General features: G+C 46.7%; 1 protein-coding gene across 6 annotated transcripts in view; it reads left to right on the top strand.

The window, feature by feature from the left end:
• Window positions 1–13756, top strand: part of EXTL3 (exostosin like glycosyltransferase 3) — a 147212-nt gene that overhangs the window by 80637 nt on the left and 52819 nt on the right. For 4 of the 6 annotated variants that reach the window (XM_036379655.2, XM_036379651.2, XM_036379654.2 and 1 more), the window contains one exon: window positions 13226–13328. The exons of 1 other annotated variant lie outside the window; for it this stretch is intronic. The gene's annotated coding sequence lies outside the window, so the exon portion shown is untranslated. Of the gene's footprint in view, window positions 1–12352; window positions 12449–13225; window positions 13329–13756 lie in introns of those variants that run through there. One more of the 6 variants, XM_036379656.1, reaches the window with a different exon arrangement.

Raw genomic sequence — 13756 nt, 5'->3', positions numbered from 1 at the left:
CCTGAAGCTTTGTGAAGAAATTTGCCACAGTCTGATGCACTCATTGGGGAATTAAGGACAAACTTTGATGCTACTGTTTTAGGACTGTTTCCTTATTATTTGAATCTTTGCTCAGAAAAAAGTCTCAAGGTTTTTTTTCACCGTGTCTCTGAGCCCTCTCTGAGCAGCACAAGACACTGCTGACCTTTCAGCAGACTCAGATTTTCCGAAGTTTCACCACTTTTTATTTAATTTTTTATTTTTAAAAATAAATTATTCCTTAGATTGAAGCTGGAATGATACAACTTCCACCTGGGAACTATTTTAGATGTAATTTGAAAAAACAGACTGTAAAACACACACTCATAAAAACAGTTTGTCCTTTCCAATGTACTAGAAAATGATTCTCAGCAGCCTCTTAACGCCCTCTGCTCGCCTGTATTTAAGCTCCATGGCATGCTCAGAGACACAGTTACAGTGGATTTTAATACTGAGTCATACATAAATTCCCAGTATGGATCATTTGGGGGAGATTAATATGGAGGATATGTTAATAGTAAAGAATTTGAAGTCATTGCAGATTTTGCAGCACCGAGTGTGCACGAGGAGCTCGGTGACTGTAAAGTTGCTGTCCGGTTTGGCTTGAAAATGAGATCGCTCAAAAAATGTGCCTTTAACTTTGGAAATTCTGTGGGTGTGCACAAATATTCCTGCCTTAGAACCATGGAATCCCAGAGTGGTTCGGGCTGGAAGGGACTTTAGAGGTCATCTCGTCCCTTGCCATGGCCAGGGACACATCCCACCATCCCAGGTTGATCCAAGCCCTGTCCAGCCTGGCCTTGGACACTTCCAGGGATGGACAAGCCACAGCTTCTCTGGGCACCATGTGCCAGGGCTTCCTCACCCTCCCAGCCAAGAATTCCCTCCCAATATCCCATCTAACCCTGCCTTGTTAGATGGGATATTGGGAAGGAATTCTTGGCTGGGAGGGTGAGAAGCCATTCCCTGTGCCTGGGGTCTCACCACGCTCCCAGCCAAGAATTCCCTCCCAATATCCCATCTAACCCTGCCCTGTGTCCTGTCCTTGTCCCATTCCTTGTGCCTGGGGTCTCACCACCCTCCCAGCCAAGAATTCCTTCCCAAATCCCATCTAACCCTGCCCTGTGTCCTGTTGTCCTGTCCTTGTCCCATTCCCTGTGTCAGGAGCCTCCCCACCCTCCCAGCCAAGAATTCCTTCCCAGTATCCCATCTAACCCTGCCTTGTGTCTGTGGGAAGCCATTCCCTCTGCCTGGGGTCTCACCACCCTCCCAGCCAAGAATTCCTTCCCAAATCCCATCTAACCCTGCCCTGTGTCCTGTTGTCCTGTCCTTGTCCCATTCCCTGTGCCTGGGGTCTCACCACCCTCCCAGCCAAGAATTCCTTCCCAAATCCCATCTAACCCTGCCCTTTGTCTGTGGGAAGCCATTCCCTGTGTCAGGAGCTTCCCCACCCTCCCAGCCAAGAATTCCTTCCCAATATCCCATCTAACCCTGCCTCGTGTCCTGTCCTTGTCCCATTCCCTGTGCCTGGGGTCTCACCACCCTCCCAGCCAAGAATTCCTTCCCAGTATCCCATCTAATCCTGCCTCGTGTCCTGTCCTTGTCCCATTCCCTGTGTCCTGTCCCTCGTGGCACTATCCAAAGGTGTGGATCAGTTTTTTGCAGGTTTCTGGAACCCAGCTCCCCACTTTTTGCTTTTTAGCATTCCTTGTGCCTCCATCTCTAGTCAGGGCAATTTTTGGGCACGAGGCAGGAGCGAGGCACCACTTACCAGCTTAAGGATTTACCAGCTGATCCCATCAATTTTCCATAGGGTGCCACTGATTTCCCAGGCTTTGATTTGATGCTGTTTTTCGTGAGCATCTCCCTCAGCCCCAGGGAGGTCCCTTGATTAAGTCATTAGTGCTCTGTGGGACCTCATGGGGAGCCCAGGCTGCCTCAAATAATGAGCTGAGACAAGAGTGGCAGCATCAGATGGATCCTGCCCCATCCCTTCTCCTTCTGGTTCTTTATTTTTCATGGTGGGCTTGGTTACGGTGCCATTTGATTTTTGTGAGAGGGATTTTTTATGTGGAGAAATAAAATTGTGCAAGGATCATGTAAAAATAATGTCTGGCCATGTTTGGCCTGCCCTTCCTCTTCTTCATCCCCAGCTTCAGGGTTTGCTGGAGACTTAAAAAAAAACACAAACAAAACAAACCAAACACCAAATTGCTTTTGAGTAACGTGAAATCCCAATTATGGAAATGTGAATAATGTATCACAACACACATTCATGTTCTGCCTGCTCAGAAATCCTGTTGGTGGCCTGTGCATGGGCATCTAAAGGGAATTAAAAAAAAAACAAACTTGTTGGGGTGGCTGTGTGAAACCAATACCTTCATGATGGTTTTGGGTGAAAAGCAGCACTGATGTGTAATTTATGGACAAATAAACTACTGAGGTCTTTTCTAAAGGACCAGGCAGCCTGAATTGGGTATTGCAGCAAAGCCAAGCAGCAGAGAAGGGTGGGTGAGGAGCCCTGAGAGGGGATTGATGGATGTTCTTAATCTGGGAGAGGGGAATGGTGGCGTTCCTAAGCTTTTTCTGTGTTTGAAAATCCTGTTTTCAATTGTTCTTATCATGCCAAACTTCAGGTAGAACAGAACATTCCAACTAATTGCTTGCTGGTGCTTTTTGGGAAGACTGTAATGCAAACTGTTCAGCTGTGTTGGAGGATGAGACTGAGCAAATACATTTCCTCACAATTAAAAATAAATACAAATAAAGGCAGGGTGACCAATTCAAGTCACGGTGCCTCTGCACTTGGGAGCAATGACTGGATATTTGGCAAATACCTCCTTTGCAGTTCCCATAAAAATCCACCAAAGCTGGGCCAGTTTGAAAACACTGAGGGAATAAGGGCAGGGAATTCAGAGGGAGAGGAGGGAGAAAAGTTGTATTTCTTAATCATCACTGAATGCCACCCTCGGGTTGGATCCTGTCCTCACTGTTCCCATTGCCTGTGTCATTTTGGGGAATGCTGGAAACAATCTCTTCAGAAATATTCTTCCCAGAGCACTGGTTTTGAACAGCCTGGATTTAGTTTTTGTAGGGATGATGGAATTCAGTGGGACCTGCCCTCTCTGTGTGTGCCTGTATGTGAAAATACGTATTTATATCTAGGTGTATGGTGGTGAAGGTGATAAAATATCCCTGTATGTAAATGTGAAAGTCTTTAAGGATGGGGTTTGGGGCAGCCTGGGGTAGTGGAAAGTGTCTCTGCCCGTGCCAGGGGGTGGAACTGGATGAGCTTTTGGGTCCCTTTCAACCCAAACCATTCTGTGATATATTAAAATCTGAGGCATTTCCTCATGAGCAGAAGCTGCTGGTCCTTGCCCATCCTCTGTGGCTCCTTGTGGAAGGACAATGTTGGTGCTTTAAGAGCTTCATCCTGGGCCAAATTTGGGTTCAAACAGCTTCAGAAGATTTTAGAAAACACAGCTGAACACATTTTATTTCTGTAGGAATCCAGGCTGGAGGTGGGATGGTGCATTGGGCTCTTGGCTTGGAGCCTCATGGGGGACAGTGGGGATAAAAACCTTTATTTTTCTTTTGGTGGAGGTGGTGACCTGCAAGAAAAATAAACATGGTGAAGCATTGAAGAGTATTTTGGACCTATCTTCCTGATACAGGAAATTTTTCCTGGCACAGCAGCTGAGATGACCACACATGTCCCCCATGCTCACTTAACCCAGCAGGAATTAGTGCAGGAGATGCTCCTGTGTAACAAACCAAACCAACAAAAACCTGCTTGGCTTTGAGATGGAGCCTGTGGCAAAATGAGCAGAGCTCTGGACTTCACAGCCTCCTAATAAAGGTTTTGCAGGTGTTGAAGTTACAGAATTAAACACCACTGCTGGTGGCACCACCCACTGTGCCTGTGGTGACAAAAGCCTGCAGGAATTGCAGGTAACAGGAGGAAAATGTGAGAGTCCCTGAAGGATGATTTGTCTTATCTGCTGGGCAAACACTCAGATTTGCCAGTTTTTCACGTTATTTTTGTTTGATAGAGAGCAGATAGGCAGATTCATTTTTTAAGCACCTCTTCTTGTGCTTAATCAATTTTCACCTGTCTGTAGTGAAAAGAAATTGAGTGTCAAATTTGTGCTTAAAGGGAGGAGTGGGTTCTCTGTGAGCTGCTCTGAACAAATCCATCTTTGTGTGACCAGGCAGCATCAGAGCTGTCATGAAGGTCCTGTGAGCCCCTGTCTCTGCTCTTTTTTTAATCAGGATAGGAAATAAAAGTCATGGAAAAGCTGTGATAAAGCTGTAAATGTGATCATGGGAGTTCTTAGGAGAGTAGCTGCATCCTGGCCCTTGTGATTTTCATCAAGTACAGAGAACAAGAAAATCTGTGGAGTTCAAAACACCAGTGGAGTAATAAATAGTTCCAAGAATATGATAAATGACTTGGAGCAATGCAGATGATTTTTAAACTGGAGGGTGGAGTGAGCGGGGTGGGCTGTGCCTGGGGCAGAGGGCTCAGCCCTCCAGGAACTGTGCAAAGATACTTGTGGTTGGACTGAGCAGCCAAATCTCCTTCAGTTCCCCAAATAGCAAGTGTTTAATGCCATCTGTGTCAGCTGGGAAATAGGAACAAAGAATGGTTTTACTGCAAAAACTGAATTTCTGAAAATACTGATCAGGTGTTAGCTACGATACCCGTGTGTTAAAATAGATGTGGGAAAAGCTGGAGATCCTGCAGAAGGAGCAGCAGGGCAGCTTTTGGATCAGGGTGAAAATATCTAGAGTTGAACTTTTAAACTCTCCCACTGTGCTTATGGGTCAGGAGAGAGACGAAAACTTGAATCCCTTCTCTTGGAGAAGCTGCTTGGAAGGTGACATTGAAAAGTAGACATGGGCTGGGATGAATCACTGCAGCAAACTCCCAGGAAGGGATGGATTTGCTGCCTCTCAGTTTATCTTTAGAGGTGGAACTTGCTTTTTCTTTACCTGTGGGAATGCTGAGATATCCAGAGAGGGTGACACCAGCTTGGTGGCAGCAAGCAAAGGAAGTTTCCATTGCCTTTCTTGAAGACAAAATCTCATGGCACATTTTCTGCAGTGAAAGCAAAATGCTGTCATGGAACAGAGGGTGGCTTTGCACCATAAAATCCTGGAAATTCTTGCTTGGATCAGTTCCTTTCAAATAAATTTTGGCAGTGGGCTGGGAGCTTAGGAGAATTTTCTGGAAGGGGATTGTTGTCACTTCTATGTGTTCTTCCTGCTGGAGAAGGAAGAACTGTGCCAAGACAGATTCTGGTGCGCCTCGAGTTATTCTTTGCAGCAATTCATTTACCCCTGCTGAGCATCCCTGACTTCATGGTAATTCTCTGTGCCACTCAACTGGTTTAAGGTGAAAAGGATTTGTAAAATCCCCAGCTGTTGGTTCAGGTGAAAAGGAACACCAAGAACCTTAATTTGAAGGTTCAGTTTTTATCCCTGAAAGTCTTGAGCCTCTGGAGTGTGTGCAGAGTGATTCCTTTAATAAAGTTTTTCTGAGTTAGATGGGAAAAAATATTCCTTCTTTCCTCTCAAAATTAAGTCCTAATCATGGAATCATTTAGGATGGAAGACTACTCTAAGATTATTGAGTCCAGCTCTGCCAAAGCCACCACTGATCCTTGTCCCCAAGTGTCACATCCACACAGCATCTAAATCCCTCCAGGGATGGGGGCTCCACCACTGCCCTGGGCAGCTGTGCCAGGGCTGGACAACTCTTTTGTTGATATTTTTGTTTAATAAGAAATTATTCCTAATACCCAATTGAAATAATGTCTTTTGTCTTGTTAATCCTTGTTGATAAATGTAGGAGTAACAGTTCCATGGTAAATGTCCTGTTTTCCTTATCCACCCTCATTTCCACCTTGGAAATCCCTGTTCATTCCTTCTTTTCCTCTCTATGGTTTTCAGACTTGAGCTTGCTGAGGAAATTTTAAAGGGAATTTTTAAAGGGAATCTTTGTCCCTTTGGGATTTCAGTGGTCACTTGGCCGTACAAAGGTCAAGGTTGAGAGTTGTGTCTCTCCTGCAAGAGGGCAAGAAAGGAGAATTTTGGCACCTGGGGTGGGTGATTGGGAGCACACAGAGCTCTCAGTGGAGCATTTCCAGCCTGAGTTACATCCTGCCTTGTGTGCTGGCAGCCTCCTGCTCAGCTGAAGGTAAATTAATACCTTAAATCCCTTTCCCTTGTGGTGACTCAGCAGCTTTTAGGGCATCTCCAACCTGCCTAAATTTGGATCTGAGTCTGAACCCAGCCCTGCAAAGTCTGTGAAGGTGCAGGATAAGGACAAGGAAAAACTTGGCAGGTTTGGACTTGACTCTTGGGGCCAGGGAGGATAATTTCCCAATTTGTTTCTGGGAAATCACTTGGTTTTGTTCAGGTTTATGGAAGAAACTAACAGTTTATCCTTCACCAGCCTCTTAAAATTCCTTTCTCACAGCGGGATCATAAAATCTTTGACTTTCCTTCTGCTTGCAACAACAGGTTTTGATTTCCCTGTTTGTGGGAAATTGGGGCTCTCTGGAGTTTTCTTGTGGGGATTTCTCCCCCCACAGACCCCTCCTGTGTTATCCCACTCATAATATCAGGATTCTCAAGCACCCCTTCATTTCCAGCTCTGCTCTACATGTCCCTTTCTGGAGGATTAATGTGCTGGGTAACCTCTGTGCATAAACAATCCAGGAGCAAATGCTGGAGAGCAAATGCACTTAATGGACCCTGATGGTTTTTTGGCCATTTTTATGGGACATGATGCCTGAATTAGCCTGGGAAATTTTTCTGCTCTTAAATATCAGAGCTCAATTTAATGTTTTGTGTTGTCCAAACATCTGCTGGACTTTGGCATCTCCTTAATGGCACTTGGAGTGGGAGTGCCAGGAACGCTTTCCAGAGCTCTGGATCTGGGCTTGTGTTGCTCTGTCTCCATCAGGTTGGCCTTCAGCTCAGGTTGGAGAATCCCAGGATTTATTTCCTGGTCATATTTCTGTATTAGGTTGTAATATTTGTCTGCACTAATGGAGGAGAATGAGTTTAAATAATTGTACTGAAACCAAATTTTAGATTTGCAGTGGCACGTCTGACAGTGGGAGAAATAATGGTGGTGCAGGCAGGTGAGGGAAAGAAAAAAACAGTCTGGATAAGAGCCTTGAAAGAAGAGAAAATAGGGAAGCAAGTGGAGATAATTGTCAGGGAAGAGTGAGATGGAAGCAGATTGGGATGTTTTTGTAACCAGGAGTAAAGGAAAAAGCTTTTTGGTGAACTGTGCGAGGATGAGCAGAGGAAAATGGACAAATTTCTCTGGCTGGTGACAAGATGAGGTGAGAAAATAAAACTGAGAGCATTAAAATATCCCAAGATGCCATTTAGTGCTATGTGTTCCCTCCCCCATGAACAGGGATTGCTCCAGGCCACCTGGGGCTGCAAATTCTCCATCCCTGTTTCCTGTGGGGCAGGAGGAGATCTGTGTACATATCTGAGAGGCTGGGTTTAATTTCCAGGAGGATGTAGGTCTTGTTTATGTTGGAGCAGCAAGCAGGAGAGGCCAGGAAGGGACCATGTGTGTAAGAGCAGGGCTGGATTCCCTGTGGAGCAGAGGAGCCTTCCTGGGCATCTCTCCACAGCTGCTCTCTGCATCAGGAATGGAAAAAAAAAAAAGAAAAAGGCAATTAAAATGTTCTTTAGAAAAGATAACAACAGCAAAGTTCTGTTTCAAAGGATGGAAGGCTCCTTACCCACTAAATTCCTCCCATCACACAGATTCCTGTGATCTCCAGAGACTTTTAGGAGCTGCAGCTCACCACATCAAAGGAGTGTCCGTGGGGCTTGGAGTGCAACCATGGAATATTCAGGTGCCATAGGGGGTTCACAAGGCTCTGAGTCCGTGCCCAGGGAACAGATATTCCCTTGCTAAGACACCATCTGACAGCCTCCCTCTTCCAGACAACTCTGCATCAAAGGTGACCTGGAAAACTTCTTTTTAATACATTAAAACATGTCCCAGACTTAAAAATGCCAAAGTCCAGGTTTAAGAACTTTCCCTCTGCTTAAAAGATGTTCCTTTGAAAGGAAGTTTTGCTTGTCCTCACAGATTTTAAGCTCTGGGAACCATGGACCTCTCCTGGCACAATGTCTGCATGTGCTGATGGGGGACACGGAGGGACCCACAGCAGGGGACAGCTGAGAATGATCCATGCTCCAAAACTTGGGTGGCATCATCTGATATCCTGCTGGCTTCCCACTTGCCAGAGGGCAGGGCCGGATGGGATTTTGGGAAGAAATTCTTGGCTGGGAGGGTGGGGAGGCCCTGGCACAGGTTTCCCAGAGAAGCTGTGGCTGCCCCTGGATCCCTGGCAGTACCCAAGGCCAGGGTGGATGGGGTGAGGATGAGGATTTCTCCCCTCTGCCCGTGGCACAGAGTGCCTGGGGTCCTGCAGTGTCCCCTCTGTGCTGAGTCAGGATCAGTGCAGGTCCCTGTGAGCCCTTCCAGCCTTGGCTCTCCCTCTCTGCAAGCACCCCAAGAGCCGGTTTGGGGTGACCCGCGTGTACTTCACGGCTCACTGTGTGTGGGTAGGAGATGGGGACCTCAGGAAAGCTCAGCACCCTGGGGGACAGTGGGGACACCAGGCTCAGTCCCACCACTGTCTGCTGCCCAAAGCCCTGCAGAGCTTTGACCAGGAATGGCCCTTGTTCCTGTGACCTGGAATGGCCCTGGAATGGCCCTTGTTCCTTCCACCCTCCCACAAAGGACCTGTTCCAGATTGCAAGGCAAGATGTGTTCTGTCACCATCTGTATGGCAGCTGTCTTGTCAAGTGGGCAGCTTGCCTTATCTCTTCCACACCCACTCCTCCCTCTGGAGGGACATCTGCTGATAACAGCTATTGAATGTCACTGCATGGCTGATAAGAACTACAGCATCCCATTGGGAGATGTGAGCCCAGAGGGAGGAGCCAAGCATTGCTACCCGGATATAATCTGGAGATCCTGGCATACCAGCACAGCTTCTGCACTGGATTCCCAGAGGAACAGCAGCTGCCTCTTCTGGATCTTTGGAGGAAGACGACCTGTGAGGATGAGGCTGAGGGGTCTGAGGATGAGGGAAGAGGCGAGGATCTGACTCCATGTTTCAGAAGGCTTGATTTCTTATTTTATGATATATATTATATTAAAACTATACTAAAAGAATAGAAGAAAGAATTTAATCAGAAGGCTGGCTAAGAATAGAAAAAGAAAGAATGAATAACAAAGGCTTGTGGCTCGGACAGAGAGTCTGAGCCAGCTGACTGTGATTGGCCATTAATTAGAAACAACCACATGAGCCCAATCCCAGATGCACCTGTTGCATTCCACAGCAGCAGATAACCATTGGTTGCATTTTGTTCCTGAGGCCTCTCAGCTTCTCAGGAGAAAAAATCCTAAGGAAAGGATTTTTCATAAAAGATGTCTGTGACAACTGCCCCCTTTTCTACAGGATCCCTGCTCCAGCAGATCCACCCCTGACGCTGCAGGAGGGCTGCAGCCACATTTCCAATGGGACTGCTACCTGACCCACACGGTGTCAGGTTGTGTTCTGACTCTGTCAGTGTTGTTTTAGTTTACTGCATTGTTTATTTTATCCTTTTATTTTTCTGCCCTATGAAAGAACTGTTATTTCCTGCTCCCATATTTTTGCCTGAGAGCCCCTTAATTTAAAATCTATAGCAATTCAGAGGGGTGGGGAGGGTTTACATTCTCCATTTCAGGGGAGGCTCCTGCCTTCCTTAGCAGACTCCTGTCTTTCCAAACTGAGATATTTCCCTGTTTTCCTGGGATAGTTTCCCTAATGGGATGTGGAATGGAGTGCCAGGCAAGCAGCCAGCAGACATCTCAGCATCTCTGTGTTCCTCCCCTCCAGCCCTGCAGTGTCCAGGGCAGCTGGCTGAGGCCACCACTGAACGAGTGAGTGAACAGAGCAGCCCCTCCTGTCCCAAACCTGAGCTGTGCTCCCATCTGGGAGCAAAACCTGCATTTGAAAAATCCCACTTTTACACCACTCCACGGCATTCAGTAACAAATAAATCCCACCAACCTGGGGAGGGTTTTTACTCCAGCATGTATAAAGGAGATGTTGAAGTGACAGGGAACTTCCCTGCCTGCCTTTTGTGGGGACAGCACAAACCAGCAGAGCAGAAAGAAATCCAAAACATCCCTTTTCAAAGCAGCAACAGATCTTTGTGTCAAAGGAGAGATTTCACAAGGATGGGCATGGCTGGATTCATGGCAAAACAATCAATGGGGATGAAAACCAACATTTCCCACCAGCCTGGGGTGGTGAGGCTGGTCCCTGAGTTCAAGGAATTAATTTTATTTTGATCATCCATAGGGAGGAGTCCAGCAGAACCCTGGGCTGCTGCTGGGACAGGAATCCTCAAAACATTTCTCCTCTGGCCAGCACTCCTGGAGGCTTTCCTGGACTGGGTCTGTGCCAGCCTCCTTGTGCTCCAGTTTGTCACCTGCCTTGCTGTGTCCCAGCAGAAGTGACAGAGCACTGCTGGCTCCTGATGGTGGGAAGAGTTTCTGTGTGTTCCTGGGGTTTGGCAGAACTGCAGAAATCAGCATTTCCCCCCTGTTTTATTGTTTTATGCATCCCCCTCCCCTTCTGCCAAGTGGGAATAACATTGCAGAAAGTGCCTGGAGTTGCTGAGTCTTGAGCAGCTTCTGCTGGTCCAGCCAGTTCTTTGAAAGTTGGAATTTTTTGATTTTTTGGGGACTTTTTTTTTTTTTTTTGCTCAAATAGCAGCTTGTGATGGGCCAGGAACTTTTGTGGCAGTGCCTCTAAAATCCTTAAGCTGCTTGAATCACTCCAAGGAGCCAGGCAATAAAAGAGCTGGAATAAAATGTATCCCTCAATGTCCTTCACTTCTGCTGACAACTGCAGTTTAAATTACTGGTGCAACCCTTTAGCATAGCTGGCTTGTAAAAACTATTAAAATATAAAATGAAGTTAGAACAGAGACTTGCCACCTCTTCTCTGGTGGAGAGCAGAGAGAAATCACACTTTTTTTGGGGGGTGAGCCTCTGCTGGGGTGCTGTTACTGCTTTAATGACAGTGATCAGAATAAAATATTAATATATGCTGGAATTTTTACATCATATTGATTATATAGTGTTTATTAGACAAGGGCCTTGACTTTGACCATAAAGTGGCATTTATTCTATGAAGAATCTGATGTTTTCCAGAGCTTACATTAAAATTAGGCTTTTTTAAAAACACTCTTAAGCTCTCTTCTAGTGGGAGGTGTCCCTGCCGATGGCAGGGGGTTGAACGAGATGATATTTGAGATTCCTTTTGACCCAGACAATTCTGGGACTCTCAGGAGAGTGGTTTGTTTGGGATTTGGGCATCCCATTGCCACCTGCTCTGATTCTCCTTTGCCCCAAGTGACCAGAGTTTCAGGGACAATACTTGGTGGCTTTGAATGAAAAAAAAAAAAGACAGATTTTTATTTTGTAAACTGTCAGCATCCCAAGATTCCAGATCCATGAAACATCTCCAGGGTTCCTTTTAACCCAGACAATTCTGGGACTCTCAGGAGTGTGGTTTGTTTGCCTGATGGATTTGGGCATCCCATTGCCACATGCTCTGATTCCTTGCTCCTTTGCCCCAGGTGACCAGAGTTTCAGGGACAATACTTGGTGGCTTTGAATTACAAAAATGGCAGATTTTTATTTTGTAAGCATTCCAAGCTTGCCATGAAACATCTCCAGAGCTGGGAGAGGCAGCGAGGGCTGCGCAGATGCTGCAGCGTGGGTGAGGTTTGGAGTGGATATTTCACAGGTCACCTTGAGATGAAACCCTCAGCTGTGGCTGTTGAGAAACATCTTCACTCTCCTGGAGATCCCTGGGAGGAACTTTGCAATCAGGGAAGGAAGGAGGGTTCTGTAGAAGGGTCCTGGCTGTTCTTGTTTCTGCAAACATTTTGTAGCTGATGGAACCGTGCCAGGACCTGCAGCCTGCCAGGAGGGACCAGCTCCCATCACCAAGTGTTTCCTCCTTTGTATCCCAAAGATGTGGGCACTCAGGAAGTGTTTTGCCAGCTGAAGTGAAAGGGATGGAATTGAAAGGGATGGAAGGGGTTGGAAGCAGCCTTTATAAAGCAGCAGCAGCATCCAAGGACCAGCCCTGAGTCCCTGCTGGGAGCTGGGGCTGAGGAGAGGCTGCGAGTATGGAACACATTAGTGAGAGTCAGGGTGGGGAGAGGGAGGTTGGGATGCTCTGCTGTCCCAGAGGCTGTGTGGGAGGATGAAGGCAGGATGTGGATGATCCTTTTTGTTTTAAAACAAAGGGAAATGCCACTGACTTCACCCGAGAAGGATAATCCTGGAGCCTTGGGATTTTCTTAACAAAAGGTATTTTATTTTTGTTTTATTTTTTTTTTTCTGTTTGTCTGCTTAGATCAGAGGGGTTGTTTGCAGCAGAGGTGTGGCTGAGAGAGGATTTGAGCTAGGGCAGAAACTGGATGAAGAATTGGTGGGAATTGCTGGGCTTGAGGCTGGACTTGGTGGGTGGAACTCGTGGTGTGTCCTGGAACAGGTCGGCCTGGGTGGCTTGCAATGATCCTCTTGGACCTTGGCACTTATGGAACAATGGAGATAATGACTTTATTTAATGTTTTTGTGGGAAATGATCCCATGGGTGTAACCTGAGAGCTGTCAATTATCAGGTGTTGTGCTGGAAGAATTTTGGGTGAAGTGAGGAAGTTGAGAATGCCTGGAAGGGGCTCAGAGCGGATGGAGCAGGGAGCTGATGACCCTCATCTGATCCCTTTTAGATTTGCAATGTCCCTTCTCCAGGTGGTCTCATTTCTGCCTGATTCCCCCTTCAGCCTCCCTTACTCCCCAGCAGCCCAAATTGTCAAACTTGTGGCAGCTTCCAGGCTTAAGACCACGTCATAAATCACAGAATGCCAGAATGGTTTGGGAGGCAAGGAACCTTAAAGCTCATCTTGTTCCACACCCTGCCATGGGCAGGGCCACCTTCCACTCCCCCAGGTTGCTCAGTCCCTGTTTGGAGAGGTCCAGAAGGAATGTTTGTGTCAGAGTGCCTCTCTCGCACGATGCCTCGAGGCCATGCAGAACTTATTTCATGAGTCCATGTGGTTTTGTCTGTGTTTCTCTGTTAAACAGGAGGGAAACCCTTGAGATCAGCACTGGGAGAAAGAAGAGAGGTGGAGAAGGAGTCGATGTGGGATGTGGGACAGGTCTGAGCCAAGGAGCTGAGGGACAGCAGGTAAAGCACAAAGGAGCTCTGCAGTGTCAGGCTGCCCCATGCCTGGGGTTAAGTTGCTTCTTCCCTTGCTGGATTTTAACATAATTCACCAAAACGTCTCACACCCTTCTAAAAACACTCTCCTCCTCCCCATAGTCCAGTTGAAATAATGTTGAGATGAGAAAAGCTTGTAAAAATAGGGCAGGACCAGTACAGTGCCACCCCCAGAGCTTTAATCAAGCTCCTTACATATTTTTTGGCCATCAGCTCTTTCATTTAATCATCCATTAATTGCTGAAAGTTTTAGCCAAATTCATTTGGCAGCAGTTGCAGGCGAAGAAGCAGCATTTCACAATACTCTGGTTTCAGCACTTTTCAATTCTGATTTTAAAAGCAGTGTTGAATGTCACTAATGGTCTGAGCTCAGTGTCTGGGTGCCTTGGGATCCA

The sequence above is a fragment of the Molothrus ater genome, chromosome 3 (assembly GCF_012460135.2).
Source record: "Molothrus ater isolate BHLD 08-10-18 breed brown headed cowbird chromosome 3, BPBGC_Mater_1.1, whole genome shotgun sequence".
NCBI lineage: Eukaryota > Metazoa > Chordata > Aves > Passeriformes > Icteridae > Molothrus > Molothrus ater.
The sequence above is the reverse complement of the archived record's forward strand: the minus strand, read 5'-3'. Positions and strand labels throughout refer to the sequence as shown.